This window comes from Phocoena sinus, chromosome 6 (assembly GCF_008692025.1).
Source record: "Phocoena sinus isolate mPhoSin1 chromosome 6, mPhoSin1.pri, whole genome shotgun sequence".
In the NCBI taxonomy this organism is placed as follows: domain Eukaryota; kingdom Metazoa; phylum Chordata; class Mammalia; order Artiodactyla; family Phocoenidae; genus Phocoena; species Phocoena sinus.
The window spans coordinates 3,739,215-3,766,144 of record NC_045768.1 but is presented as its reverse complement, the minus strand read 5'-3'; the positions used below and the strand labels follow the sequence as shown (position 1 = coordinate 3,766,144).

The 26,930-nt window shown below is 47.1% G+C and overlaps 1 protein-coding gene and 1 long non-coding RNA gene across 6 annotated transcripts in view; one reads left to right on the top strand and one right to left on the bottom strand.

The window, feature by feature from the left end:
* The window catches only part of TSC1 (TSC complex subunit 1), a 48,818-nt gene extending 35,993 nt beyond the window's left edge, over positions 1–12,825 (bottom strand). The window contains exons 1-2 of one of the 5 annotated variants that reach the window (XM_032635057.1): positions 12,762–12,825; positions 3,565–3,627 (exon numbers count right to left, since the gene is read on the bottom strand). The gene's annotated coding sequence lies outside the window, so the exon portion shown is untranslated. Of the gene's footprint in view, positions 1–3,564; positions 3,628–12,732 lie in introns of all 5 variants that reach the window. The other 4 variants (XM_032635060.1, XM_032635061.1, XM_032635058.1 and 1 more) reach the window with 4 other exon arrangements.
* Positions 12,826–13,211: 386 nt separating this feature from the next.
* LOC116755512 lies at positions 13,212–17,880 on the top strand. The gene is made up of 2 exons (XR_004350390.1): positions 13,212–13,873; positions 16,849–17,880. It is a non-coding gene; the product is annotated as an uncharacterized LOC116755512 (long non-coding RNA).
* Positions 17,881–26,930: the final 9,050 nt, after the last annotated feature.

The following is a 26,930-nucleotide window of genomic DNA, read 5'->3' as shown; positions in this document are numbered from 1 at the left end:
AGCACTCCACCCCCTCGTCTCTCTGCTCTAGTCTCAGGCTCCTGAAACTCAGGAAAACAGCTTCTTGCTCAGGCCTCTGCACTTGCTGTTGCTCTTCTCCCAGATCCTCGTGTGGCTGTTTCAAGTCTCTGCTCAAAATGTCACACCATCTCTGAGAGGCCTCCCCGACCACCCAATCTAAAGCAACGGCGGGGTTCTTAGTCACTACCTTTGAATAAACCAAACTGAAACTCTACACTGGTAACCAGATTTGAGATTTATGGTTGGAAAATAGAGATTTACCAAAGTTCGATTTTAGTCTCTATACTTGGCCAAAATCTGGCTGCAGCCTTGGTCTTTAGGACTGAAAGCTGAACAATCGCCCACTTCTGCAGCATTTCTGGCATCTCTGACTGCGTATGTGTGACCAACAACTATATGTTAATGTTACCATCATACCGAATCCACATGATGTCAGTAATGCGGACAAGGCATGCGTACAGAAGTACTATTAATATCTGAATAAAGGTAAAAACATTCTAGATGTAACATCTAAGTTTTGTGTTTTATTAAGTTGAAATTCTGTCACTACAATACTTATTTATACATTTATTATTACAAAAATAAAAGCTTCAGTTAACGATGTGATTTTTATGTTCAAAAACAATTAAGAACTTTCAAACAGTTAAATATATTAACTAATATTATGAGTATTAAGCAGGTAGGTTCGCTAGATAGCTTTACAAATAACAGTAATTATTCTTTGAGCCAAATGTTTATAAAAATTTTAGTAACACATGGCTAAATAACAGAAATTAAACTATATTTTAATTCTAACTTTTATAGAATTGTTTTATAACATTTATTACAAACAGAATAATCTTTAAGAACTTCACCTAATTTGTAGTCCTGATTTGTAGTCTTTCAAGAAAAAGTCATATTTGGGAATACCTCACATCTTGTGAGGGTGAATTAAAAATAAAATGCCAACCTGTCACCTCAATTTTATGACATGAAAAAAACCCAAAATCACAGTCAACAATATCCATGATAAATCATCTTCAAGCCAAACATAAAGAATATACAGAGGGGCTTCCCAGGTGGCGCAGTGGTTGAGAGTCTGCCTGCCGATGCAGGGGACACGGGTTCGTGCCCCGGTCCGGGAAGGTCCCACATGCCGTGGAGCAGCTGGGCCCGTGAGCCATGGCCGCTGAGCCTGCACGTCCGGAGCCTGTGCTCCGCAACGGGAGAGGCCCGCGTACCGCAAAAAAAAAAAAAACAAAACAAAAGAATATATAGAGTATGAAGAAAACAATGTTAAGAAAAAATGAAATACTCAAACACATTCTGTACCTACTAATAAAATTTCAAAACAGACTTTACAAAACTGTTTTAAGAAGACAATTTCTTGTAGTTGTGTGTATATGGAGGCTAAAAATTTAATCAAAAAGCTTTTCAAAATGATTGGTATAGGGCTTCCCTGGTGGCGCAGTGGTTAAGTGTCCGCCTGCCGATGCAGGGGACATGGGTTCGTGGCCCGGTCCGGGAAGATCCCACATGCCGCAGAGCGGCTGGGTCCGTGAGCCATGGCCGCTGGGCCTGCGCGTCCGGAGCCTGTGCTCCGCAACAGGAGAGGCCACAACAGTGAGAGTCCCGTGCACTGCCAAAAAAAAGATTGGTATAGATTGTCAACAATTTTTAGTAGCTGAAGATGAAGGATCCTTGAGGCTTGCCCAAGCTATGAATCCCAGGTACAGGTTCCTTCCAGAAAACAATTTACCAGAAACTCTCCCGAATTACATTCTGCTTTGTCTAAAAAGGTTAGTGATGGGACTAAACGTGGCAGCTGAAGACAAATGTCCCTCCGGTATCAAACACGTGTTAACCCAGGAGCAATCTAGCGGCTGACACAGCTGACCAATTTGCTAAAATTTCAAATTTTAACAATCTGACTACTAAAACGGAATACAAATGCAATACTGAAAAATGTTTAATAAAATCTGAGATTTGTGGGACTTCCCTGGTGGTGCAGTGGTTAAGAATCCGCCTGCCAATGCAGGGGACATGGGTTCAATCCCTGGTCCAGGACGATCCCACATGCCATGGAGCAACTAAGCCCGTGCGCCACAACTACTGAAGCCCATGCGCCTAGAGCCCATGCTCTGCAACAAGAGAGGCCACCGCAGTGAGAAGCCTGCACGCCGCAATGAAGAAGCCTCCGCTTGCCGCAACTAGAGAGAGCCTGTGCGCAGCAACGAAGAGCTAATGCAGCCAAAAAATAAATAAATAAATGAATAAAAATTAAAAAAAAAAATCTGAGATTTGTGATGTGTGATGTTCAGCTTGGGTCTCAATGATTTGATCATGACCATCTGACATTGGGTTCAAATTCATATGCAGTGGATTTCCGACAAAGGACAGGGTGAAGTACACATAAAATATTTTAAAGTAAAAAGTTAAACTTAGAAAGCTTCCCCTACTCGTGAGGGAACAATACTTCCACCTTCTTGTTAGACAGTCTACAATCTGTATTAAGTCCCTGTTTGTGAACAGACACCAATCTTTAAGGCAAAAATCTCCACCTTATTTCACAATTCCTAGGAGGTAAGGTGAGGAAGACAGTGACAGAACACAGCAAATAGCAACCAGCGAGGCATTAAATGAATCCCATTAGCCATCTGTGTATAAAGACAGCAGACCAAACACTTCCCTATCTCCCCTACACCCTTCCTGCAGACACGGAAAGCTGTTGCACTGCACACTCCTGCCAGTAAACTCAAAATTAGAGCTCAGGGATCAGTCAGGTCACTCAGACTACACTAGCATCCACAGAAATGCCAAAGCCTCAATATTTAGGAAGGATACATTCCAGGGCTCTGAGAATCCTCCAATTCCCAGAAACCACGATAGAATGCAACTCATCCCCAAATAACTAATTAAGACAATTAATAAATAAAGCCACGTTACAATGTAAATGCTAATTCCTTAGCTCAGGGGTCCTCAGCCCAGGACGTACATTAGAATCACCTGGAGAGCCCACACGATCCTGAGCAGGTTAAGGGGTGGGGTCCAGACAGGACCTCTGGCTTGTTTTACAGGCCTGTGCGGATTGTTAAGGCACAGCCAGGGTTGAGAACCTCTGTGCTAGTTAAATGACTTGCTCACACACACAGGCTTCAATTTTATCTAGGCGTTAGAACCAAATTCTGCTGCTAGATTGAACTGATTTGAGTCGCAGGTACACCAGGTACTAACTATACAACCTTAGGAAAATTACGTAACATTTCAGAGCCCAACTCCTCATCTGTAAAACGGAGATACACCAAAAGTGTGGCTGTGAAGAACAAAATAAATAACCAAAGAATGCACTTAACACCATGCCTGGCACTGAATAAGCAGTCAAGAAATTACCGGTAATTTGACTAATTACTTCACGACACAGAAGGTCTAGTTCCTGGCAAGTAGCTAAAACCATCAAAGTTAATCCTGAATGCAAAGAAATATCTTTGCCCCAGTACAACCACAGACAGGATAAATGATTCTCTTCCACCTTCCCCCAACCACTGGATTGAGTTTGCCCCTTACCTGTTCTGGGGACAACTGGTACTTCAGTTTCCAGTGCTGTCAACCTGGTGTCTTTCATGGTCACTGAAGAGAAGAAACACGCATCTGTCAATATCAATCTCACAATGAAGTGAGATCTCAGAAGCAATCAGAGGAAGTTCAGGATTCACTGGCTTCCACCTCTTTCCTACTGCACATCCCTGACAGGTGGCCATCTGGTTTCCGCTGGAATGAACACTTATAATCACTGGGTGCACATGTCTCTCCCCGTCTACATTTCTGAACAGTTGGTTGCTGGAAAATTCTTTATATTGTGCTGAACTTGTAAACTCTGCCTTTTGTTAACTGTCTTTATTAGAGCTATAAACGAATGGGCAGGAAATGCATGGGCAGGATGGGCTCCAGAATTAGAGCTCCGAGTTGAAATCCAAGCTCTGCCACTGAGTAGCTGTGTAACTTTGGGTGATTTATCTTATGTCTCTAATGTCCAACCTTAAATTACGTCACTGTACAGTGAGAAGAACGGTGGCATCTACCTCCTAAGGCTGCCTCACTAATCCAGGAGAGGAACACCCATAGCCCTCGGCACAGTACGTGGCACAGAGAAACCACCCGAGGAGCCCGAGAGGAAGAGCAGCGCCAGACACGAAGCGCTTGGTGGGTCCGCATCACTTCAAACCCACCACGCCCTCTCCCTCCCCACGGCCCTGCCCCACTAGCCGCACAGTCTCTCAGCCAAGCCACACATGTCCCCACTTCAGGACCAGATACATGTTGTCCCTGTGCCCGAGAGACTCTACCTCTGCCCCCTCCCAAGCTCAGTCTTCACCCTGGAAAACCTCAGCTTAAACATGCGCTTCATCAGAGAAGCTTTCACTTCCCTCCACTCAGGACCAGACCAGGTCAGGCCCCATCACATACTCTCAGCAGCCTGTATTTCTTGGGGTCACGGACCACAACCGACTAAGCAAGTGTAATTAGTCACTGAATATGTCCCCCTCACCAGAACAGCAGTTCCAGCCAGGGAGAGACAGGGGTCTCTCCAGTACTGTGCCTCTTGCAGCTGCCACAGTGCCTGGGACTTGTTCACTGAATGATTAGGAGTTAAAATATTTCTTAAATAAATGTACAAAGTTGAATTCTGCCTTTGAAACCACACAACCTTAATCTAATCCTTCTACATGACAAGCATAAAATATTTGAGAACAGCTATCACTTCTCCCTATTTTCTTTCCCTTTTTGCCCTGCTTTCTACCTAAATTACCTCATATTAAATATCCTTGTTAAATATGAGTATATGTAAATACATTCCACTTTGCTTTTAAAATGTGGGCCCTTCAAACTACGTTTAGGTACAGCCTGATCACTAGATTGTAAGCTCCATGGGGACAGGGACCCAGGGCCTATTGCAGCATCTGGCACACAAGGGGCAAATATACCCTGTTCAAGTCAACAAAGATTTCATCAGCTTCTTTGGTAGCCATTCCAGGGTTGAATACAGATATGAAAAGCTGAACCTCATACACTATATATGCCTAATTACACTGAACACGGAAGAGCTGGGAAACGAGATGTTCCACATACGGTCCTGGTCAAAGCTGAACTAGCGGTTTGAGCAGCTCTCTAACAATTAAAATCTCTTGCTCCAGATGACGCGGTAATTATACTTCCCTGTAGAACACATTCTAGGCACTAACGCCGTTAACTGTGGTCCTCAGTGGCATACTGCAAGTGTGTGTGCAGAGCTGGAAGGCGGGCTGGCTTTCCAAAAAGGCCAACGAAACCATTCACACAGCGGGTGCTTGCCCAGCCACAGTCACGCAACCAAAAGAGCTAGAATTAAAACACTGGAGCCTCTAATCTTTAGAATCTTAGCTTCAGCTGTTACTCCACTGAGTCATGTAGACTTCCTCTTGCAATTAATCCCAGTTGGATCTTTTACCTGAAAAGGAATATCTAAGGCAAGGGTAAAATTAGGATGTATACAAGATGAGATCTTATAGCCTGCCTAGCCAGGATCACTGTCCTATATAAAGGAACTGGCATAGGAAATCAGAATGTTTTTTGTCCAATGCTCGACATTAAGACTTCTTACCTTCTTTATTGCTATGCTAAAAAATGGTTATGGTGATAAATGTTGGCCAGTCAGGGGCTACCTGGCATTATTTCTATTTTAAGTGTTTACTTACGCATTTATATTTAAATCCTGCCCTGTGGAGGTACTCCTAGGTAAAATCATGCTACCTGTGAACTTCCTGATCAGAAGTGAGGAGCGGAGAAGACCCTCTTCAAAAACGTGTACCCTTGAGGGGTATGGATGGAAACACCTGTCAGAGCATAACAGGGCCAATCCACGTTCTTATCTTCAAAAGCCAAATTAAAAAAGAAACATGCCCTCAGATCTGGACTCTTCCTCTTGGACCCAAAAGTTGTATTCTCATCAGAAAGCAACACTGTAATTGCACTTCTACGAGTCCTTCTGAATAGAAATAAAGGGTAGGTTTGGGGAAGATGACAGCTCTGTGCTTTAGTGTTTTGAGATTAAGCAGAAGGAATATAGGTCAACTTGTTTTCACATTTCACCTTCATTTCATTCTGTAGGTGTTTACAGAGCGATGGTGTGTATATGTGGGGTACACACAAACTCCAGCTCAACAGCCATGTAGAGATGTCATTAGCAGGACTTGTACACATTTTTTCACACCTCTCTGCCCTAGGCAAGATGCATTACGAGGCATGAGAGACCTGAGAGCCGTAATATACCTTCATGAAATACTACTGGCAGGTACCTAAATGCCTTCACAAAGTATTTTATCTGAAAATATCAGCTGAATATTCAGACTTTTGGAAAATCAGTGCTGTGTGTGGCCTTCTATCCCCTAGGACTCCTCAGAACCCCAAATCACATAAAATATGTAACTGCATATCACATCGCCTAGATAATTTTGTGCAACTTTTCTATGACGTAAAAACACAACTACAGGTATAAACGAAAGCAGATGTCTCTTCACTGTAACTTGTTTTCTGTACTGAGGTTTTTATCTAAAAAAGTTCAAAGACAATTCAGATACAGGTTCAGGCATAGATAGACTATTTCATTATCAAGTACAATATAAGTAGAACAGAAACATTACACAGATAATACAGATAATAATAATATGTCAATAACACACTACTGGGCTTCCCTGGTGGCACAGTGGTTAAGAATCCACCTTCCAACGCAGGGGACATGGGTCCGAGTCCTGGTCTGGGAAGATCCCACATGCCGTGGAGCAACTAAGCCTGTGTGCCACAACTGCTGAGCCGATGTGCCACAACTACTGAAGCCTACACACCTAGAGCCCGTGCTCTGCAACAAGAGAAGCCACCACAATGAGAAGCCCACGCACCACAACGGAGAGTAGCCCCGCTCACAGCAACTAGAGAAAGCCCACGCACAGTAACGAAGACCCAACACAGCCAAAAATAAATAAATTTATTAAAATTAATAATACACTACTACACAATTATGTTTGGCTCAGCAACGCTCAGGTGATTTCTTAAGAGTAATATTCTATCAAGTGATAAAGTTGCCTTCAGCACAAATGCATCCAAAAAAGGTAAGATACAAGCTCCAATTCACTCTTCCTACCAATGCACAGAAGGAAAGAAAGGGGTAGGAAATACCACTCAGTGTGTGAAAGTAAAACAGCTGGTAGCAAAACCTGCCAAAATGTGTAGTCACGTGTGATTTACATGGTCTCAGCAGTTGTGGTCTCTCCCAAGGTTATATAAACAGGGGCAGGGGAGCTCCAGATTCTCCACTCAGAACTTTTGCCATGAGGGACCTGGAAGGACAATTTGCTGAAGCGGAAACCTACCCTATTTCAGAGGTAAATCCTCTAGTAACTTGCCTGCAGGGACAGAGCTTGATTTTGGTAAGGTGTAGCTCTTCTATAAATAATGTTTCTTATGTTTTAACTTTCTATTAGCATGAACAAAATTACTTACCAAGAAAATAAACCAAATATCATGTATGTTTCAAAAACAGAGCTTCCCTTAAAAGAAATCTGAGAGGGGCTTCCCTGGTGGCGCAGTGGTTGAGAGTCCGCCTGCCAATGCAGGGGACGCGGGTTTGTGCCCCGGTCTGGGAAGATCTCATGTGCCGCGGAGTGGCTGGGCCCGTGAGCCACGGCCGCTGAGCCTGCACGTCCAGAGCCTGTGCTCCGCAACGGGAGAGGCCACAACAGTGAGAGGCCCACGTACCGAAAAAAAAAAAAAAAAAGAAATCTGAGGAAAACTGTTAAGATTTCTTTAGGTTTCAAGTTCACAAGACTAAAACAGAAATATCCTAGGGAATAAAGGCACAGGGTTTGATAGTCTAGGACTAACACATGTGGTTCTCAAATGTGGTCCTCACACCAGCAACATCAGCATCACCTGGGGATTTGCTAGAAATGAAAATTCTTGGGCCTTGAGCCTTGGTGGTCAGAGACCCTCTGAATCTGGGAGTGGGGTCTTCCTGGCGATTCTGATGCCCACAAAAGGTTGAGAACCACTAGTCTAGGAAGACGGATGAAGGCAAGAAATATTAAAAATATATATTTTATATATATTTTATATACACTTTTGAGGTTCTAAAGGAAAAAAACAGTGCATAAACCCTGGGGAAAAAAGCCGAATGGAATTCTGCCAGGTGCTAAAGGTACACACAGACCAAATGCCAAGCTTGACAAGCATTTAGCAAGTTACACACTTGAGTTCTCCACTTATAATTTTTTTTTTAATGTGGCACCTAAGGTTGATCTCCCAATGAAGTGTAAAGAACCTTTCAATATAAAAGTTTAAGAAAATGATTTATAATACAAACAGTACATAGTCCATCTTTAAAAGACGTGGGCCTTTCCTATCTACTGTTTTGTTTCTTTTTTAAAGCCCAAGTCCATTTTTAAGAGCAGTAGTCTATCTAGAATGATCAGCTGGGCTTCAGGCTGGGTCTGTAAAGTTCCTGAAGCCATATCCAGAATTTCATATCTGTATGAATTTTGTTCTTGGTGCTGATGGGACAGAAAACGATATTTGGTCCACAGCTTCCCACAGATCCTCAGAGGGTAACGGAGGCCCCCCCAAAACTTAAGAACAATTGATCTTTGAGTTAGTTTATGAGATCAGCAGTTCAGACAATTTATCACAGTGCAAGATTAAATGTGTGTGTTCTGGAGTCAACCAACAGGGCTCAAATCCCAGCTCAGCCACCAAATAAGTGACCTTAAGCCTCGGCGTGCTCCTCTCTCTCTCCCGCCCCTTAAGGCTGCGGGAAGAGCTAACAGGATCACGCATGTAAAAAACATAGCACATTGTTTGGCACTGTGCCAATAAATATAAACTTTATTATAACAATATTACTACTAAACAAAATGGGTACATAAGCCTTAGAAGTCTACATTTAATAACTTATACTTGAAACATTGATACAGTCATTCTGTAGCTTAAAACGGATACACTTCATGTTTGTTGCTGTACTTGTGTGCTCTGTGGAACTACTCAGAGCAGCACAGGTCTTAACAACTGCAGACATTACGGTCACCACATCTGTTTTTTCTTACTACGGCCCATTGTGTCCTCTATCACCGACCAAAGGTGATACTCAAACACTTCTTGGCTTCTATTGCCATTATCTTTACTTTAGAAAGTGACCTGTGAATTCTAGGCCAGTAACTACCATGTCTTGCTCTGTATCAAAGCTAGGTTTTTAGGGCACTTTACTCACTAGATGACAATCTGAATCCATTCAACCTTAAAAAGTGTTCTATAACCTTTTGCTACTTCCCTGTATAGAACAAAAGTTAGTACTGCACAAGAGAATGGACAAGAAGAAATTAGCAAGGTCCTGGGATTACATATGTTTCACATATACATATTTTTTTTAATTCTCCCCCTCCCAATAATAGACACTAGACATTAAATTACTAATGTCTAGGAACTACACGCTTAATAAGTAAATCAGAAAAAGGATACTCTAAAATTGCTGATGGTAATTTTAAACCAATTTAATTGGTCTAAAACCTTTTTCAGACCAATAGAAAAAATCAGTATTTCATGCAAACTAAACACTGAGGGGGGAAAATTCAGTTTCTGAGCATATGCTAATTATAAATATATATGTATTTTTAAAGCAAAAAGCTCGAGATTTAAATGCTATCGAGTATACTCTTCTTTCATGCTTGCAGCTACTTAAATGACAAACAAAACTAATACAAATAAAACTAATCTCTCGAAGAGAGATTTATAATATGAGGAACTTTTAAGGAATACCTTCCTAAAAATGTGATATAAAGGAAAGGATAAAAACAGGTCGCACTAAAGGTCATCCATTTGCTCAGTTATTATAAAGCCATTAACACTTTGATTCAATCAATGTAGAATCTTTAACTGAAGCCCCAGAAGGACTTGAAATCTCAGAAATTTAGACTTTGAAATACTCATTTACAATCCAACTCTCTTATGTCACAAATGAATAAACTGAAGCTCAGGGAACTTAGTGGCTTGTTAGAAGTCGAAAGCTATCTGACTTTTAGAAAAGCTTGAAATGGTTGATGTATTGCTGTATTTGGCTCATCGGCAGCCAAGAATATCCAGTTAATTCCAGAAAAAGTTAACTTTAGTCTACCATGGCCCTAGAACCCGGAAAAAAACCATACCTGTACCTTAACAAACTCTGAAAGAAGACAGATCTGTAAGATCAAGTCAGCTGTAATTCAGCGCCCCGAACTTACCCACCACTATATACACCAGAGGTTAGAAGCTGTTTTAAGAAATGCCTCTGCAATAAGTTATAAATTAAAAGAAAAATAGCCAAAGTGGCTACTTTAGCCACTGGTCCGCAACCCCTGGTGCACATCAGAATCACCTATGACTTCTTCCAAAATACACTTAAAGACCAAACATGCAAATCTACCTACTATGGGGCCAGATACCTGTGCATGAAGGTTCTGATGGATGCTGTTAGAGATCTCTCGTTTCCGGTAATTTCATTACTCTATAAACATCCCATAGACAGGCATGTATTTGATTTGTCCTAGTAAGACTGTTCAGTTTCACCTCACAAATGAAAACAGGTATGCACAGAAGGCATCTTATTACACCCGGACAGCAGCAGCATGGGACATCTTTGCTCTCAAGAAACCAGTGAGGAAGAGTACAACTGAGTCACAGGATTTGAGACACTCCAATTTCATGAAAACAAGTAAGAATGCGTGTAGCTGCCTAGGAATCTGTCTAGCTAGGCAATTAGGAACATCCCAAAGTCTTTATGACACCAGGAAATGCGTGAAGCAAAGAAAGCTTACGTCGTTCGCCCTTCCATGCACGTGACGTAAGAGCGTCTGGGTAAGATATATAGTTTGGTAAGAGGATAGTTTCCATTGCCACCCTCTATAAATACCCCTTAAGTTTACACCAGGTGGTTAGAGGGAGAACCTGTGACTCCCCAGAGAAATAGCAAAGAATATGTCAGTGTTTCTGAGGCACCTCATTGGCCTGATGCGTGACTGTTAAAGGTGCACTTCCCCACTCGACCCTACATCAGATTTCACACGTGCATGTTCCAGGTTTACTCAGGAATGGGCAACTTAAGAATCACAGGTGGTTGCTCTGTAAATCAAGGGTTCCCACAAGGGTTGGTTTTATGACGCTTCTCGAAATTTACAGCTCCACTTTGCCGGCACGTGTGAATTCAGACGACTCCAAGTTGATCCCCAAATTATAAACCGATGAATCTCAGAAGAGTATTATTCTATTTTAGTACTTTTACAGCTTACGCTATGTAAAATGAAGGGCTATTTCCATGCTTTCTATAAAAAAAACCAGCAAGGATTTTAGCACGACTTCTTTCTGCAGTAAACACGTTAGTTTTATGAAAACATCAAATACTTTCCGGCGTGATTTAGACTAACATGTTTACAGGCACAACCCTGCCACCCCCAACAAAAGCTAAGGTATATAAGCAAGGGTGTCCCTCCTCAAAATTAAAGACACACACACACACACACACACACAGGCACTTATGCACAGACCTCAGCCAACTGATTAATTCTAATCACCTACTTAGAATGACGGGCCAGCTTTGATCAAATAAGAGATAAATGAGAGAGTCATGGGTGTACAAATAGAGACAGGAGCACAGTCTGGGAGGCAGTCAGACCCCAGTTCCAGTCCTGGCTCACATAATCCTAGAGGGGTGACCTTGGGCAACGGACCCTCATCTCTCGGGGCCTCAGTTTCTTCATCTGAGAAATGGAGGCGTTAAGAGTGGCTGCCTTTCCCCTTTGTCTCGAGGGCTACAGGAGAGGATGAGTGCAAAGCACTTGCACAGCGAGTGCCCCATAAACAAGCTGCTGTTGTCGAGAGGACCGCGCCCCCTCCAAAGCCTCCCCCCACACCCCCAAATCCAAAGCACACGAAGCAAAACTCTTGAAAAGGAAACACAAAGAAACAGCATTCATTCTCAAAGGGCTCTCTGACTGCGGGCTCTTCACCCTCCAGTTCCTCAAATGAATGAATGAGCGTCTAGGAGTGGCTCTGCAAATAGCTGTCTCTTAAGAATCATCTCTGCTGACTCGAAAGCAACTGTCTTTCACCGTCGATTAAATACCCACGAGCACACCCGGAGCGACGCGCTCGGTCATGCAAATTTCAGCGAAGACACCGAGTCCAGGCGGGTCCTTGATGCCCACAGGCAGCCTCCATTCATCCCCCGCCCCCCCAACCCCTGACCCCTCTCAACAAGCCCGGGGACCAGCCCCACCGCCCGGCCCCGCCCTCCAGCCGAGGGTCTCTCCCCCGCTCTCCGCACCCCGCGGGAACCTGTCACCCCACCCAGCGAGGGGCTGGCGACCAGGCCCACCTCACCCCTGCCCTCGGCTCCGCGGTGCGGGGGTGCAGCCGTCCCCTCCGTCGCCGAAGAGGGGCGACGTGCCGGCCGGGGCCGCCTGTCCTCCCCAGAGACCCGCCAGCCTGGCCGGGCCCCGCCGGAGATAGAGCGTAATAAGAGGGAGGGGAAAGCTCTCCGAACCCCCCTTCCCGGAGCCCCTTCTCCGGCAAGAGAGCCCCTTGCCCCAGCCCCACAGGGCCTCCCAGACTGAGGCCATGGTGCCAGGACTGCCCTGAGAAGCCCCCATGAAAGGGAGGGGGCGACACCCTCATACTCACACACCGTCTCCTCCCCCTCAGCTGTTTACCTCACAGCTCCTCCAGCCTACAGGGCGCCGCCATCTTGGACGTACAGCACCTCCCCCCCGTCGTGAAATGTGCGCAGCCGGTGCAGCCTCCGCCACGAAAAAGAGTCCCAGCGGGGTCTCACCCCCCCCCACCCCGTCGAACCCGACGACAGATGACCGCGGTCGGCAGCACCTTTGGAAGGAAGGGGAAGTTCTGCTCATTACTGATGATGCTAACCAGTCGAGAAAGAAACAAGGAGAGTTTGTAAGGTAGGGGGGCGGGGACGGGCGGAAGGATTCCGAAAGGGAGCCGCGGAGAGGTCTTGTGACTGCGAAGGAGGCAAAAAGAAGGGCCGGCGCGGCGGGAGGAGCTACGCGAGAGAGCGAGGGGCGGGGCGGCGGGCCGGGCCGGGCCGGGCAAGAGGCGTAAACAAGTTGGCCCGGCTGGGTGTGGTTGGAGTGCCTCACGCCTTCCAGAGGTTCCTCCTCCGCTCGCAGACCCGGGTGCCCCTTCCAGGGTCTCCGTGTGCCCGGCCGCAGAGCTGCGTCCATGTTTCCCGAAGAGCCCGTAGGGCCCCTGTGGGCGAAGGGTCTGCTGTGGAGCCTCGGAGGAGTGGCAGCTCATCTGCGGAAAGAGAAAAGCTGCACCAGGGCAGCCTTCTTTCCTTCGCGGAGTATTTACAGAAGCCCACCTCTGGGCCTACGGAGACCCACAGTGGCTTCCAGCCTCAGATTGCTGGCGTTTCAGACCTGGTCGCGACGTGTATGGAAAACCACCCTGATCAGAGCAGGCAGCTTTAAAAGCAGAACCCCTCAGTTCAGTTCCTGCTCCGCTGCTTCCCAGCAGTGTAAACCTGGGCAAGCCTTGAAGTCCCTTGAGCCTCAGTTTCTTCCTCTGTGAAATGGGCATAATAACAGGAGTGAAGTGAGGATTCAGGGAGAAAAAGTGTGCAGAGTGTTTAGCACAGCGACCCGCGCCGAGTGAATGCTTGAAGGCTGATGGCCCTTATCAGAGGCAGGGTATAGTAGACGCTGTGACTGATACAAAGCAGCCTGAGAGAGGCCGCAGTTCAGCCGTGGTGTCTGAAAGGCTTTCTGAAAGAGTGAGCATCCCGCCGGGTTTTAAAAGAAAGGTAGGTTTCATGAAATAGGAACGGGAGAGGCGTTTGGGAAGAAAAGAACTAAAGAAGAAGCAAGCGCCTATCGGGCTGGGGGAGTTATGGAAATAACAACTTTGGGCATGGGAACTAGTTGGGTCACGAGGCAAGGCGGCATATGGCTTAAGGGGCCTGCTGTGTGAGTGGCTGGCACGGTGGGTGCTGTCAGAATTCCAAGAGGCCCAGGGGGGTCGGCTACTGTTTGCCCGTGGGTTGCCTTTGTGAGAATTAAAAAAAAAAGGCACTCCTTCTGGGCCCATAGCCCACGTGAGCAGAGCCCGGGCTGTATTTTGGCCTCTACCCACCTACCCGCACCCACACTCCTCCTGGGGACCCTTGAGCCGTGCGCATCCTTTATAATCATACTGGCTTCTGGGGGAGGTGAGCGTTGACCTGGAAATTCCACCAGCCTAACACACCATGGAGGCAGCTGGGGGAAGCCAAGAGGTCGTGATTCAAACAGACGAGAGCGTGAAGGCAGGTTTCTGCCATCGGGCTGACTGGGTGAGCCTTAGTTTCCTCATCTAGAGCGTAGGGGTAATAATAACGCCCACCTAATGGGGATTTGGGGTGGATTCAACGAGAGGTTAAGATGTAACCAGCATAGAACCTATGTCGATAAATGTTAGTTTTGTTAATTTATTAACTGCACCCACAGTCAGCATCCAGTCGCTGCCTGGAGTCAGGCCACCCGGTGCTGACTTCCGTGTAAGTTACCCAACATTGTCGGCTCGGGGCCCCGAGATGGAAAGTTTGGGGGAGAAGGGGCGGGGCGGTCTGGGTTCAGGAACAGATCCCTGCCTTTGCGTTAGCACCATGGCAGGGACTCAGGCACACTCTGAGACCACCAGTGATTGGGAGAGTTAGGTTAAGGGATGGAGTCGGGGGATGGGCACTGCTCCAGAGCTCCAACCCAGGAACCCCCCCTTCCCTACCCACAGTCTTCCTGGGCTCCGTGATCTCATCCTGCTGGAATGCTCTCCTCCATGGAAGGGAGCAATGACACAGGATCCTCATCAGCTCCTGGACCTCAAGGGGGCCATAACCACGCTGTTCCTGTTTATACAGTGTCTGGAAGAAGAATGGTAATTGTTCTCTCAATATGGACCCCCAGGGGCTGTGAGAAGAAGCTGGGAAGAAAGGCAAAGGCAGCCCTGCCGCTGTCTCCGTCCACTCCCCAGGGGCTGCCTTGCTATTTTCTGCTTTCCTGGGGTTGATTTTTGTCACTGGCTAAATAGACGTTGATCAGACCACTACCTTCCACGTACCACCCTGGAGCCTCCCCATGGCAGGGGCTTCCTGACCGGGCTTTCTCCAACCGTCATGTCCAGCCTGTCTGAGTGTGACAGAAAACAGAAGGGGTGAGCCCTTGGAGGCAGGTGGCACCCACTTGATGGGTGTGAGGCATTCATCTGTGCAGCATCTCCCCCTCCCCTTCCTGGGGACAACCACAGCATCACCCTCAGGCCACAGGCACCTGGACCAGGTCTAGCCAATCCAAGATCCTGGGCCTCCAGCCAAAGGGGTTGGTACAGTTGGACATGTGACCCAAGTTGGGCCAATCAGGGTGCTTCCCTGAGTCGTTATACGTGGAGGCTGAAAGAGATGTTGTCTTTCCTCTGGGGTCACTACACTGGGATGAGAAAGCTGTGACCCTCCCCCTCTCCCTCACCTATACCAGACGCTGTGAGGAGTCCAGCCAAAAGATGGAAAAGACACAGAGAAACAGAGACAGAGACAGAGATGGAAAGAGAAACGTAGGTTGCTACCCCCTCAAACTCCGGAGTCCCTGATGCCAGCTTCACCCTGGTCCTCCGAGTTCCATGAGGCAAAAACTATTTCCACTGATGTTGGTTTCAGTTGGGTTTCTGTCCCTCACAAACAAAAGACCTTCCAGATGCAATGAGATTCGAAGGCCTTTGGAAGGACACCACTAGTCAAAAATATGTCCTTTTCAGTGTCGTAAGTTCATCCATTTGAGTGGTTCTCTTGCTTCAGCTTTCTGTGTGGCAGCCCCCTGCTTTCAGGGGTCACACATTTACTGGAGGGTGGACTCCAAGCTCCTGGCAGTAGCCCCTGAGACTCTCAGCAGCCCTGGCCTCTCCAGTCCTGTCATTGTCCCCTTGCTGTCCAGCACTGTGTCCGAATGGACACATATGTATATAAATATATGCATATATTTTTAACTTAGTTGAATGAATTATGTCATAAATGGCGATCTGCTTCTTTCTTTTCTCCCCACTCAACTTTATGTCTTGAAGCTTCATGTACCTTGCCCTGTATACGTGCAGCCAGTAGCTTCTAACTGCTGACGATTATTCAATGATGTGGATCTACCCTGATCTACTCTCCATTCTCCCAGGGAACGACACCCATAGTGCCACCAGAAACAACACTGTGATAAACTTCACTACTTGTTCCCGTATGCGTCCAGCTGAGAATTTCTTTGGGATACGTAACTAGGACTAAAACTGGTGGATCATAGAGTATGCGTGGACTTACTCTGTTGTTTTTAGAGAAAAAAAATTAGCTTTGCAGGGGTATAATTGATACACAAAAGATTAATGTTATATCTTGATGACTTTGGACATGGCATGCACCTGTGGTACCATCACCGCAGCCAAGGGACTAAACATATCCATCACCTCCAAAATTTTTACACAGACTTACTTTTAAGAAACACCACCCAACTGTTCTCCAGGACAGCTGCCCCAGGCTACAGTCTCACTAGAAGTCTACAAAAATGCCCACATCCCTGCCAACACTCTTAATTGTAAAGTATAATAGGGCTACAGTGACCCATTCTTGTTTTAACTTCCCTCTCTCTTAATGAGATGGAGCATTTTTTAATATTCTTGTCAGTCTTGTGGGTTTCATCCTCCATAAATGGTCAGTTCTTATCTTTTGACCATTTTTCTCTCAGTTACTATCTTTTCCTTGTTGCTTTGCAGGATCGCAACACACGGAAACGTGTCCTTCGCTGACTATAGATATTTCAAGTGTCTTCCCCCACCTGTTATCTTCCTATTAACTATATTGTACTTTGCTGGAAAAGAGACATTAATTTTGAAGTAACCAACTTTTGCTGGAAAAGACACATGAATTTTGAAGTAATCAACTCCTCCTTTTTTGACTTATAATTTGGGTTTCTGTGGTTTTGTTCAAGAATGCCTTTTCCAGCCCTTACTCCTAAAGGACAGTTGGCATGGCGGCCACAGGTGTGCAGTGCGCGAACCAGGCCATCTGGGGAGGACAGAGGGAGTAAGGCTGAGTTGGGATCCTGGCTCTACAACTTGGCAGTGTGCCCTGGGTGAGTAACCAAACTTCAGTTTCTATACCTGGACGTGGGGATGCCACCAATACCTTAAATACCCAACTCAGAGGGTCACTGGGACAGTCCAGTGAGAGACTCATGTAAATGCCTATCAGAGCGCATGCCAAAGTGTGGGCACCTATGAATATCGTCATTACTGTTCCCTGATGCATGAGTGTCCTCGGGCTGCTGTGACAAAGTACACAAACCGCGTGGCTTTAAACCACAGAAGTGCATTCTCTCTAAGTTCTGGACGCCAAAAATCTGCAATCAAAGGGTCAGCCGGGCTGGTCCCTTCTGGAGTCTGTGATGGGGAATGTCCCGTGCCCTCTCCTACCTTCTGGGGGTTGCCAGCCATCTTTGATGTTCTTGGCTTGCAACTGCGTTCTTGGCTTGCAGCTGCGTCCTTGGCTTACACTGACCATAAAAAGGAATCTTTGGAATGTAATGTAAATCATTGAAAAAATACAAATCCATGAGTTCATAGTGATACTCAGAATTAAGAGGGGAAAAGGAGAGAGAAAATTTTAAAAATCCAATTATGCCAACACCTTATTATGGAAATCAGCAATTAAAAAGAAAAGATGAATCATTTACACCCTGATATTTGGAAGAACTCTGGCTCATCCACGGTTAATGAGGGAAAGCTCATCTTTACAGAAAAAAAAAAACAAAAAACAGTTAATAAATGTGGAAGGAGTGAAGGAATTAGAAGGATCACCATTTTGCAACCGTCAATGAAACAGTTGACTCAGCGGTGGAAGCTGAACCCATTAGGAGAAGCTGTGGGGAACAGGATGCTTGCATGACGACAAAGTCCTACTCTACAGACTGCTTCTCACCTCACCTTTATGATGGAGAGAGCTGGCTGTCACCTCTTTAACCCAGTGACCAAACTTAGCATCACTAAGGTGGGACAACCTGACATTAGGTACCGCCAGTGCTGTGGCGCACACAGCATCACCTGAGAAATATCCTTGCCTGAGACATCTCAGCTGAACTGCATCAAGCCTTGGCCCTAACGTCCAGTATACATGGGATGGAGGAACAGGTTAGACGGCACCTCAAGGAAACAATCAGACAAATCCGGAAAGCAGACCCTTCTACCAGGCTGGCCTGAGCTCTTCTGAGGGGGTGGGGGTTGGGGGGGGGAGGGATCAATGTCAAAAGAAAGGGGTAGGGGGCGCTGTTCTATCATAAAGGAGGCTAAAGAAACAGGCAAACGCAATGCTTGAAAGTTGGCATGATCCTGATTCTAAAAGAGCCACTCTACAAGAAAATGGGGGGAGATTGCAAAAAAAAAAAAAAAAAAAAAGTGAGTCTGAAATGAATATGCAATGATACTAGGAAATTATTGACAGTTTTCTTAGGTGTGATAATGACAGTTACATGATGATATAAGAATATCTGTTTTTAGGAGATACATGCTCAAGTATTTATGGGTGAAGTGTCATGATGTCTGCAATACATCTTCAAAATGTTTTATCAAAACGAAACACATTTATATGTACATATATATGCATATAGAGACATAAAGCACAGTTGGCAAATGATAACTTGCTGAATAACAGTGAGGGATATATAGGTGTTCATTAGACATGTTTCACTTGCTTTCTTTTTGGAAATTTTTCATAATAAAAGCTTGCAAAAATACGTGAAGATCAGAAAATAATAATTGGACTGCACAGCGAAGGGAAATCTGAGATCCTCATCTCGAGATGGTGAGATACTCCGGGCTTCACTCTCATCCTCTGTGTCTGTGAAAATGAAGGATTGGGCAGACGTTTGTTTTTAACTTTGGTAAACTACGCATCACATAAAATTTGCCATCTTAACCATGTTTAAGTGCATAGTTCAGGGGCATTGAGCACGTTCACATCGCCGTGCGGCCATCACCCCCATCCATCTCCAGGACGTTTCCATCTTGCAAAACAGAAACGCCGTACCTATTAAATAACTCATCCCTCACCCACAGCTTCTAGCGACCACTGTTCTACTTTCTGTCTCTGTGATGTTGACTTCTCCAGATACCCCGTGTAAGTGGAATAAAGTATTTATCTTTCTGTGATTGGTTTATTGGACTTAACAGAATGTCTTCAAGGTTCATCTGTGTTGTAGCACGTGTCAGAATTCGCTTCCTTTTTAAGGCTGACTATTCCGTTGCACAGATATACTCTATTTTGTTTACTTATCATTTGTCGATAGACACTGGGCAGCCTCCCCCGCTTGGCTGTTGTGAATACCGCTGCCGGGAAGACGGGCATACGGGCATCGCTTTGAGTCCCCACTTTGATGCTTTAGGTGCATACCCAGGAGAGGAATGGCTGGATCTGGGCGGGGTGATTCGTAAAGGATCCTTTCCTGCTTTCCAAATGAGCTTATTACACGTGTCCTTTTAAACTGCAAACCACTCGTCTTGCAGAAATGCGTGGCCACACCACCTTTCAAGGACGTACCAAACTGTAGTCAACAAGACTGCTATGGCCTCACCCTCTCCCCAGCTTCTACATTCTTTTCTTCAGAGAAGGAGACCTCCCTACATGCTCTTGGGTAGATAAGAAACGACCGGAAGAGAAAAATGCTCACCCTTCAGGGGACAATGATAAAATGGTAATTTGAAAACCTCTAAAGGTACAGGCAAAATAAATGTAAATTGAGTGCAAATCCTAGAAGCTGGAAGGCAGCGCCCCCTGCAGGTCACTTCTAATGCTGATCAGCCCTGAGATAGACTGCTCTTTCCCCGATGGGTTTGTATTTCGAGTTCTCTGCAGAGAGGTGTATGTCGTCCTGAATGTCTTTCCTCGGCTCTCACTTCTTTATGGGTTCCTTTGAGGCTTTGCTTCCTCGGTCTGGAGACTGAAGCCATGCCCAAGGCCCAAAGCCCCCTGACCCACGTAGGATGTCGGGGGAGAGAGGGCCTCTCCCCGCTCAACAGCCACAGAAAACTCCTCTGATGGCTGAAACTACGCAGGCACCAAGGCCACCACTCCCTGGGGCTACTTGATGGGGCTTGACCGAGGAGGTGAGGACCCACTGGGGGATTTTCACCCTCCTCAGGCTGGCTAATGAACCGCCCCCCCCCCCCCACACACACACGCACAGTGCTTGTTGGGAAGAATACAAACTAGCATCCATGCATCACAAGCTTACTGATCCTGGGATGTGCCAGGCGTGGTGCTGGAGAAACCCTGGGGATAGGAAGTGGGGTCCTTGCCCTGGTTGCTCAGGCAGACGCCCCCACTTATCACTGTGTGGACTTGGCTGCGGTGCCAGCTGCACCTGGGGGTTGGTGCTTGGTTCCCCGTCATTTGGTCAATACTTCCAAGTGACAAAATGCTACCTGGGACTAAAAGAGGCGAGGCTTGTGAAGGCCCTGCACCCTCTCCGGCATGGGTGAATGTTCACGAGACTCCCATTCCTTCCTCTGTGCCTGCAGCCTCGCGAGGGCTTCCTGGGAGTATCCAGAGAACACAAGCGCGGAAGTCACCGGGAGTTTATGGCGCAGTAACCAGATGCCGTGTGTTTCATTAATAACCAGCCTGCCATGTAAATTAGCACAACCCACCTGGTAGGAATCAGGCTGACACGCCCTGTTTGCTTGTTTGCCCTCAGCAGCTAAGGCTTCTGGACTAGCCCATGAAAGAGAGGGCAGAGTTCCACAGCTGAATATTCCTGATGAGATGTGATAACTTACACATTTAAAGCATTTTAGCATTTGTAAAATGTTTTGCATGTATTATCTCATTTGCTACCTACAGCTCCAAGGGAAGCTTTATCTTAGCCCTGTTTTAGAGACGGCAAGTCTGAGGCTCGGGGAGGCTAATGTCTGCCTGTGGTCTGCAGCGGGTGTGTGTCAAGGCCAGGAGCAAGCCCAGGTCTGAGTACAGGCACGATGCACCCATTGCCCCCAAGTGACTCTGGAGAATCCGACGTTATCCGCTCTGTTAATTGCCACCAGGGATTTATGTTTTATAAAACATATATGAGGGATTCCCTGGTGGCGCAGTGGTTGAGAGTCCGCCTGCCGATGCAGGGGACACGGGTTCGTGACCCGGTCCGGGAAGATCCCACATGCCGCGGAGCGGCTGGGCCCGTGAGCCATGGCCGCTGAGCCTGCGCGTCCGGAGCCTGTGCTCCGTAACCGGAGAGGCCACAACAGTGAGAGGCCACAACAGTGAGAGGCCCACGTACCGCAAAAACAGCAACAACAACAAAAAAACAAAACATATATGAATCACCTAGATGGGAGGCGATAAATCACCAGTCTCCATTATGAAGGGCTGTCAAGAAGAGTTAGCCTCTCCAGTCCTCACGAGCCTCCTGCCAGAGGGTTTCATGAAGTCGCTGTGGGGTAGAAGGAGCAGATGAGCTACTTGACAGGATCCCAGCGCTCTGTCTGACGCCCCTCCCGGGGATGCTGGGAGGCATCAAGCAGGAACGCTGGCCCTTGAAGGGTCCTCTCTTGTACCTCCTGCTTCCCTGCCTGATTTCTCGAAGCCCCTCTTTCCTGTCGTGCTCCTCTAGGCGAACCAACCATCTTGTGAAGTGAAGGCACCCCAGAACCTCACGCCGTGGTCTTCCACCAGGAAGCTGCCCGTCCCCATCTCGAGATTCCTGGAGGCAAGAGGATGGGAGGGTTGAGCTTACAGACCGAGGGAGATGATGCCTGTGTGGTACCCAAGAGCAAAGGGCCAATAAAGATTTGTTTGAATCGAAAACATTATACACACATATGTATGTGTGGGGAGAGGGAGACTGAAGAGAGGGGGAGAGGAAGGAGAGGGAGAGAAAGGGAGTGGGGAAGAGGCAGGGAGAGAGGGAGGGAAATTAAAAGGATACACGTCAGGATGGAGGTGCATACTTTATTTTCTTCTTTCTGCTCTGATCATATTTCATTCTTGTAATTTAAGCAGTAATTAGATAGATGGATGATGGATGGATGGGATGGATGTATAGATAGATAGATAGATGGATAGAGTTTTCGGGCTGGTTTTTGCTAAAGGAAAAGTAGGCAGGAGCGCCACCGTGTGGCGAATTGCTGCCTTCCGCGGAGCCCGGGCGCCTGGGAGGTGGGGTCGGCCCGCACGGAGTGCCGTCCGCGAGGGGCAGGCAGGGCGGGGCTCCCTCCACCTCAGCTGCCTGCAGCTCCTGGGCTTGGACAGAGCTCCCCAGTCTCCCTGAATGACTGAGTCGCAGCAGGACCGCGATGGGTGCCTTTCCGGCGCCAGGAGACAGAGGAGGATTGGTGGTGGTGGTAGGAGGGTCACCGTTGGGCAGCATCTGGGAGCCCTCACCCCCAGGGCAAAGACCACCTGGTCCGTCCTCTCGTCCCCAGGACGGGTGGGCTCAGCTCAGCTCCCGCTTGCTGCATTCTGTGGCCCTTCTAAGCCAAGGCCATAAATGTGCCCAAGGTCACAGAGCTGATGCCAGCTGATGCTGGGACCAGAGGCTGAACCCTGCAGCACACCCAGCACAGCACAGGCCAGCCTTACTGGGGTCAGTCTGTGCCTGTCGTCTGCTGAGACAGGATTCCACAGGATCCTTCCCCTCAGATAGCTGCTGGTTTTATTAAGAAGCAGCTGAGTGCCCATGACAATGGACAGAGACAAGAATCCAAGGGTTGTCGTGGTGGGCCAAATCCTTTATACTACAGGTGACCCAGAGATTGTGGGAAGTCTGGAAGGCTTCCTGGAGGAGTAGACTGAAGAAAAAGGACATTCCAGGCAGGGGGAACAGGAAGGGCAAAGGCAGGAGTTGGAATTTGGTCTGGTGGATAAAGAACTCACCTGCCATATCAGTAAACAAAGGATGTTGTGGCCACCAAGCCCTTAGCCACTGCAACCACACACAAGGGTGCACCCCAGGGGATTCAGGATGGAGAAAAACAGGATACTGACCCTAGATAGCTAAGACACATATCAAAGGAATACTTTCATTCAGCCCAGACTCTTGCATTTTCCCATTCATAGAAAAGACCTAAATTCATTAACTGGAGGTGCTGGGTTTTTTGGCTGTGCTGTGCGGCATGTGGGATCTTATTTCCCCGACCAGGGGTCAAACCCACGCCCTCTGCCGTGGAAGCGCGGAGTCTTAACCACTGGATCGCCAGGGAAGTTCCCCGGTTTTTCTTTAGTTTGCAATAATCTTTTGATGTTCGACTACCTGCTTTTTTGTTCTGTTTTGTTTTTGCAAAAACATATATCCTGGTATATCCTGGCTCCCCCCTTACCTCTTTAGAACAGTCCCTCAGAGCTACCTGCGAGGCTGTCTCCTGGGCTTAAGTCCTCAGTAATGCCTCAAATAAAATATAATTCTCAGCTTTCAGGTTGTGCTTTTTTTTTTAATCGACAGTCTCCAGCAGGAAGGACACAGCATATTCAGGTGACAATGAGAAGATGGTTAGAAGGTGGCAGCTACAACCCTGAACACTTTTCTGGCTTTATTCTGTGTCCTTGCCCAAACCCTTTTCCCACTCTCCCGTGGTTTTAGCAGGTCGGCCAGCCCGGGCCAATGAGAAGCCCATATCCCTCTCCCCGCTACGGTGAATGGTGCAGAGATGAGCCAATCAGAGTCACTCCCTGGCCTCTAACTGAAACTATTGAGAGAGCAGCTTAGAAACTGGAGTTTCTAAGCTTATGGACTCAAACTGGTAATGCTGAGGATCTCAGCCGCAGGATAAAGCAAAGCTGAGAGATGGAAAGTGAGATATTCATGCATTGATTGATTGATCCATTCATTCTGTAACCACATCATCAGTATCTACCATACACTGAGATTCAGCTGTGAGCCAGGGAAATGAGACCCCTGCTCTTGTAGTGCCCACATTCCTTGTGGGCAGTGAGGCCCCAAAAATAAATAAATAAAGAGGAAATAAATCCACAAGATATTTTCAGTTAATTATGAATGCTAAGAAGAGTAAGGCTGATGAAACAGAAAGTGTCTGGGGTGGGAAAGTCAGGCTTTAGTTGATGGCAAAGGAGGTCTTGCTACAGCGGTGACATTTCAGCTGAGACCTGGATGACAAGGGGTCAGCCATGGAAAGATCTGGGGTTGGGCCATCCAGCAGAGGGGACAACGAATGCAAATGTCCTGAGGCTGGAATGAATGAGATCCAGGCAATATCATGTGAGCATCTGGATCCAGCCATACCTGAAGTAGACTCTTTTCAGTGACATGAAGTAATTGTTTTGTTGTTGTTCTTTTTTTTTGACAACTGTGTGGCCCCTGACCACAGGGAACCATTTTCTTTTTAAATATTTATTTATTATTTATTTTTTGGCTGCATTGGGTCTTAGTTGTGGCATGCGGGATCTTTCATCGAGGCACACAGGCTCTTCATTGCGGCACACGGACTTCTCTCTAGTTGTGGCCCACAGGCTCCAGAGCACGCAGGCTCAGTAGTTGCGGCATGTGGGCTTAATTGCCCCGTGGCATGTGGGATCTTAATTCCCTGACCAGGGATCGTCCCCTGCACTGGAAGGCGGATTCTTAACCACTGGACCACCAGGGAAGTCCCTTGTTGTTCTTAAACAAGTTTAAATCGGGTTTCTGCAACTTGCATCTGAAAAAGTTCCATCATTTGAAAGAATTCTGACACCATGAAAACACTGAGCGCTATTCTCTGAAGCTGAGATTTCTGTCCTGTAGGCAAAGGGAACTCCTTAAAGGTTTTTTTTTTTTTTTTTTTTGCAGTACGCGGGCTTCTCACTGTTGTGGCCTCTCTCGTTGTGGAGCACAGGCTCTGGATGCGCAGGCTCAGCGGCCATGGCTCACGGGCCCAGCCGCTCCGCAGCATGTGGGATCTTCCCGGACCGGGGCACGAACCCGCGTGCCCTGCATCGGCAGGCGGACTCCCAACCACTGCACCACCAAGGAAGCCCCTCATTAAAGGTTCTAAGCCAGGGAGGAATCTTCCTGATTGTGCTCCTTCTTTCCTCTCTAGGCTCATCTCTCGAGTGTCCTATCCTTCCCTCCCCTTCCTTCAGTTGCCACCCTCCACTCAGACTGAACTTGGCTGCTATCACTTCCCTGAAGGTCCTGGCCTCCAGTCCTTTGCACATCCTTCCCTACTTTCCTTCTCCCAACCAACTCAGCCTGGCATCAACTTAGATGCCACTTCCTTCACTAACTCTCCTGGGTCCATTTCCCGATGCCCCAAGCTCCTTGTTTACATGCAAACCATGTTCACATCACAGCACTTATTAGCCCAAATTGTAAATGTCTGGGTATTCTGTCCCACCTGCTAGACAAAGAAGAAGCTCACTAGGGCTCCTGTCTGGTTCTTGTTTGAAACCCTAGCATCTGGTACCTAGTAGGTACTCAGTAGACATGTATTAGCTAAGGGAATGTAATGGACCAAATGTCTGTGTCTCCCCAAAATTCATATGTTGATGAATGAATGTGATGGTATTTGGAGGTGGGGCCTTTGGATGGGAGATGGGTTTAGATGAGGTCATGAGGTTGGGACCCCCATGATGGGATTAGTGTCCTCTTAAGAGGGGGAAGAGAGACCAGAGCTTGTCCTCTCTCTGCCATGTGAGGCCTCAGCAAGATGGCGGCTGTCTACAAGCCTGGAAGCTTGTCCTCACCAGAGACTCAATCTACTGGCAACTTGACCTTGGACTTCCCAGCCTCTGTGAGAAATAAATGCTGTTTAAGTCACCCAGTATGTGGTGTCTTGTTCTGGCAGCCCGAGCTGGGAGGAGGGAAGGGGGAAGAAGGAGAGACCTGGCACGTGAAAGGTACCAACAGAACTCGAATGAATGAATGAATGGGCACAAGGAGGCTGATGTGACCTAGCCCTTGGAAGAGTCTAAATGAAGGCATTTCATTTCCAGGGCTGCCTACCAAGAGGAGTGGTGTTGGCTCTGCAGGCAGCCCTGGAAGGGATCCTGAGGCTGGGAGGTCTCAGTCTGCAAGAGCCTATGAGAGGCTGCCTGGGGCCTCCTGGCTTCAACTGATGTGCTCTTGGGGCCTGGCCAGTGCTCTCCCATAGAGGGGCTCCCAGGTGGCTCCAGGGAAGGCCTGCCTTTACTTGCAGGCTGGGATCCTGGTCTAGGAAAGGAGTCCCTGAGTTGGTTACTCAAGGGGGCAGAGAAGGACCGTAAGTGGGACTACATCTTGGAACAACAGCTGAACTGTACATGCCTGTTACAGCAGCTTTACACTAGAAAATACCCCACAAACTAAATGCCCGAAAGGTAAGCCATGAAAAACCGTGAAATCGTTAAACATGTTAATGAAAGCCACAAGAGAATTTAGGAGGTCCAGAAACAAAATAACATTCAGTGAAAAGAGAAAAAGACCTGCTGGTTGACAATAGCAAACTGTGGACATGTGTGTATACCAAAGTGAATTAAGGGACAAGTCCTTGAATTAATTTTTCTTTTTCTTTTTCTTTCTACTGTAATCATTTTTCTAATTATTTTTTATTTTTCTGAACGTCCTTGAATTCTTTGCATAATGACAAAGAGTTCCAGTTGACTATGGGCAAACTGCGGCATCCAAAGAATATTCCAGGAGTTTCCACTAATCTCTCTGTCCACCAAGAAGAGAAACCAGTCGTCTCCTGTGTTTGGCCTGTGGTCCAGAGAGTACCAGCACCGCACAGACCAGGGTGACCCCCAGGCTGGCGCTCCCTCGATGGCCTGGCCCAGCAGCAGTGATACCCTGCCCGAAACCCCGCCTTTCTCTCCATGTCGGACCTTGGACTTCAGTTAT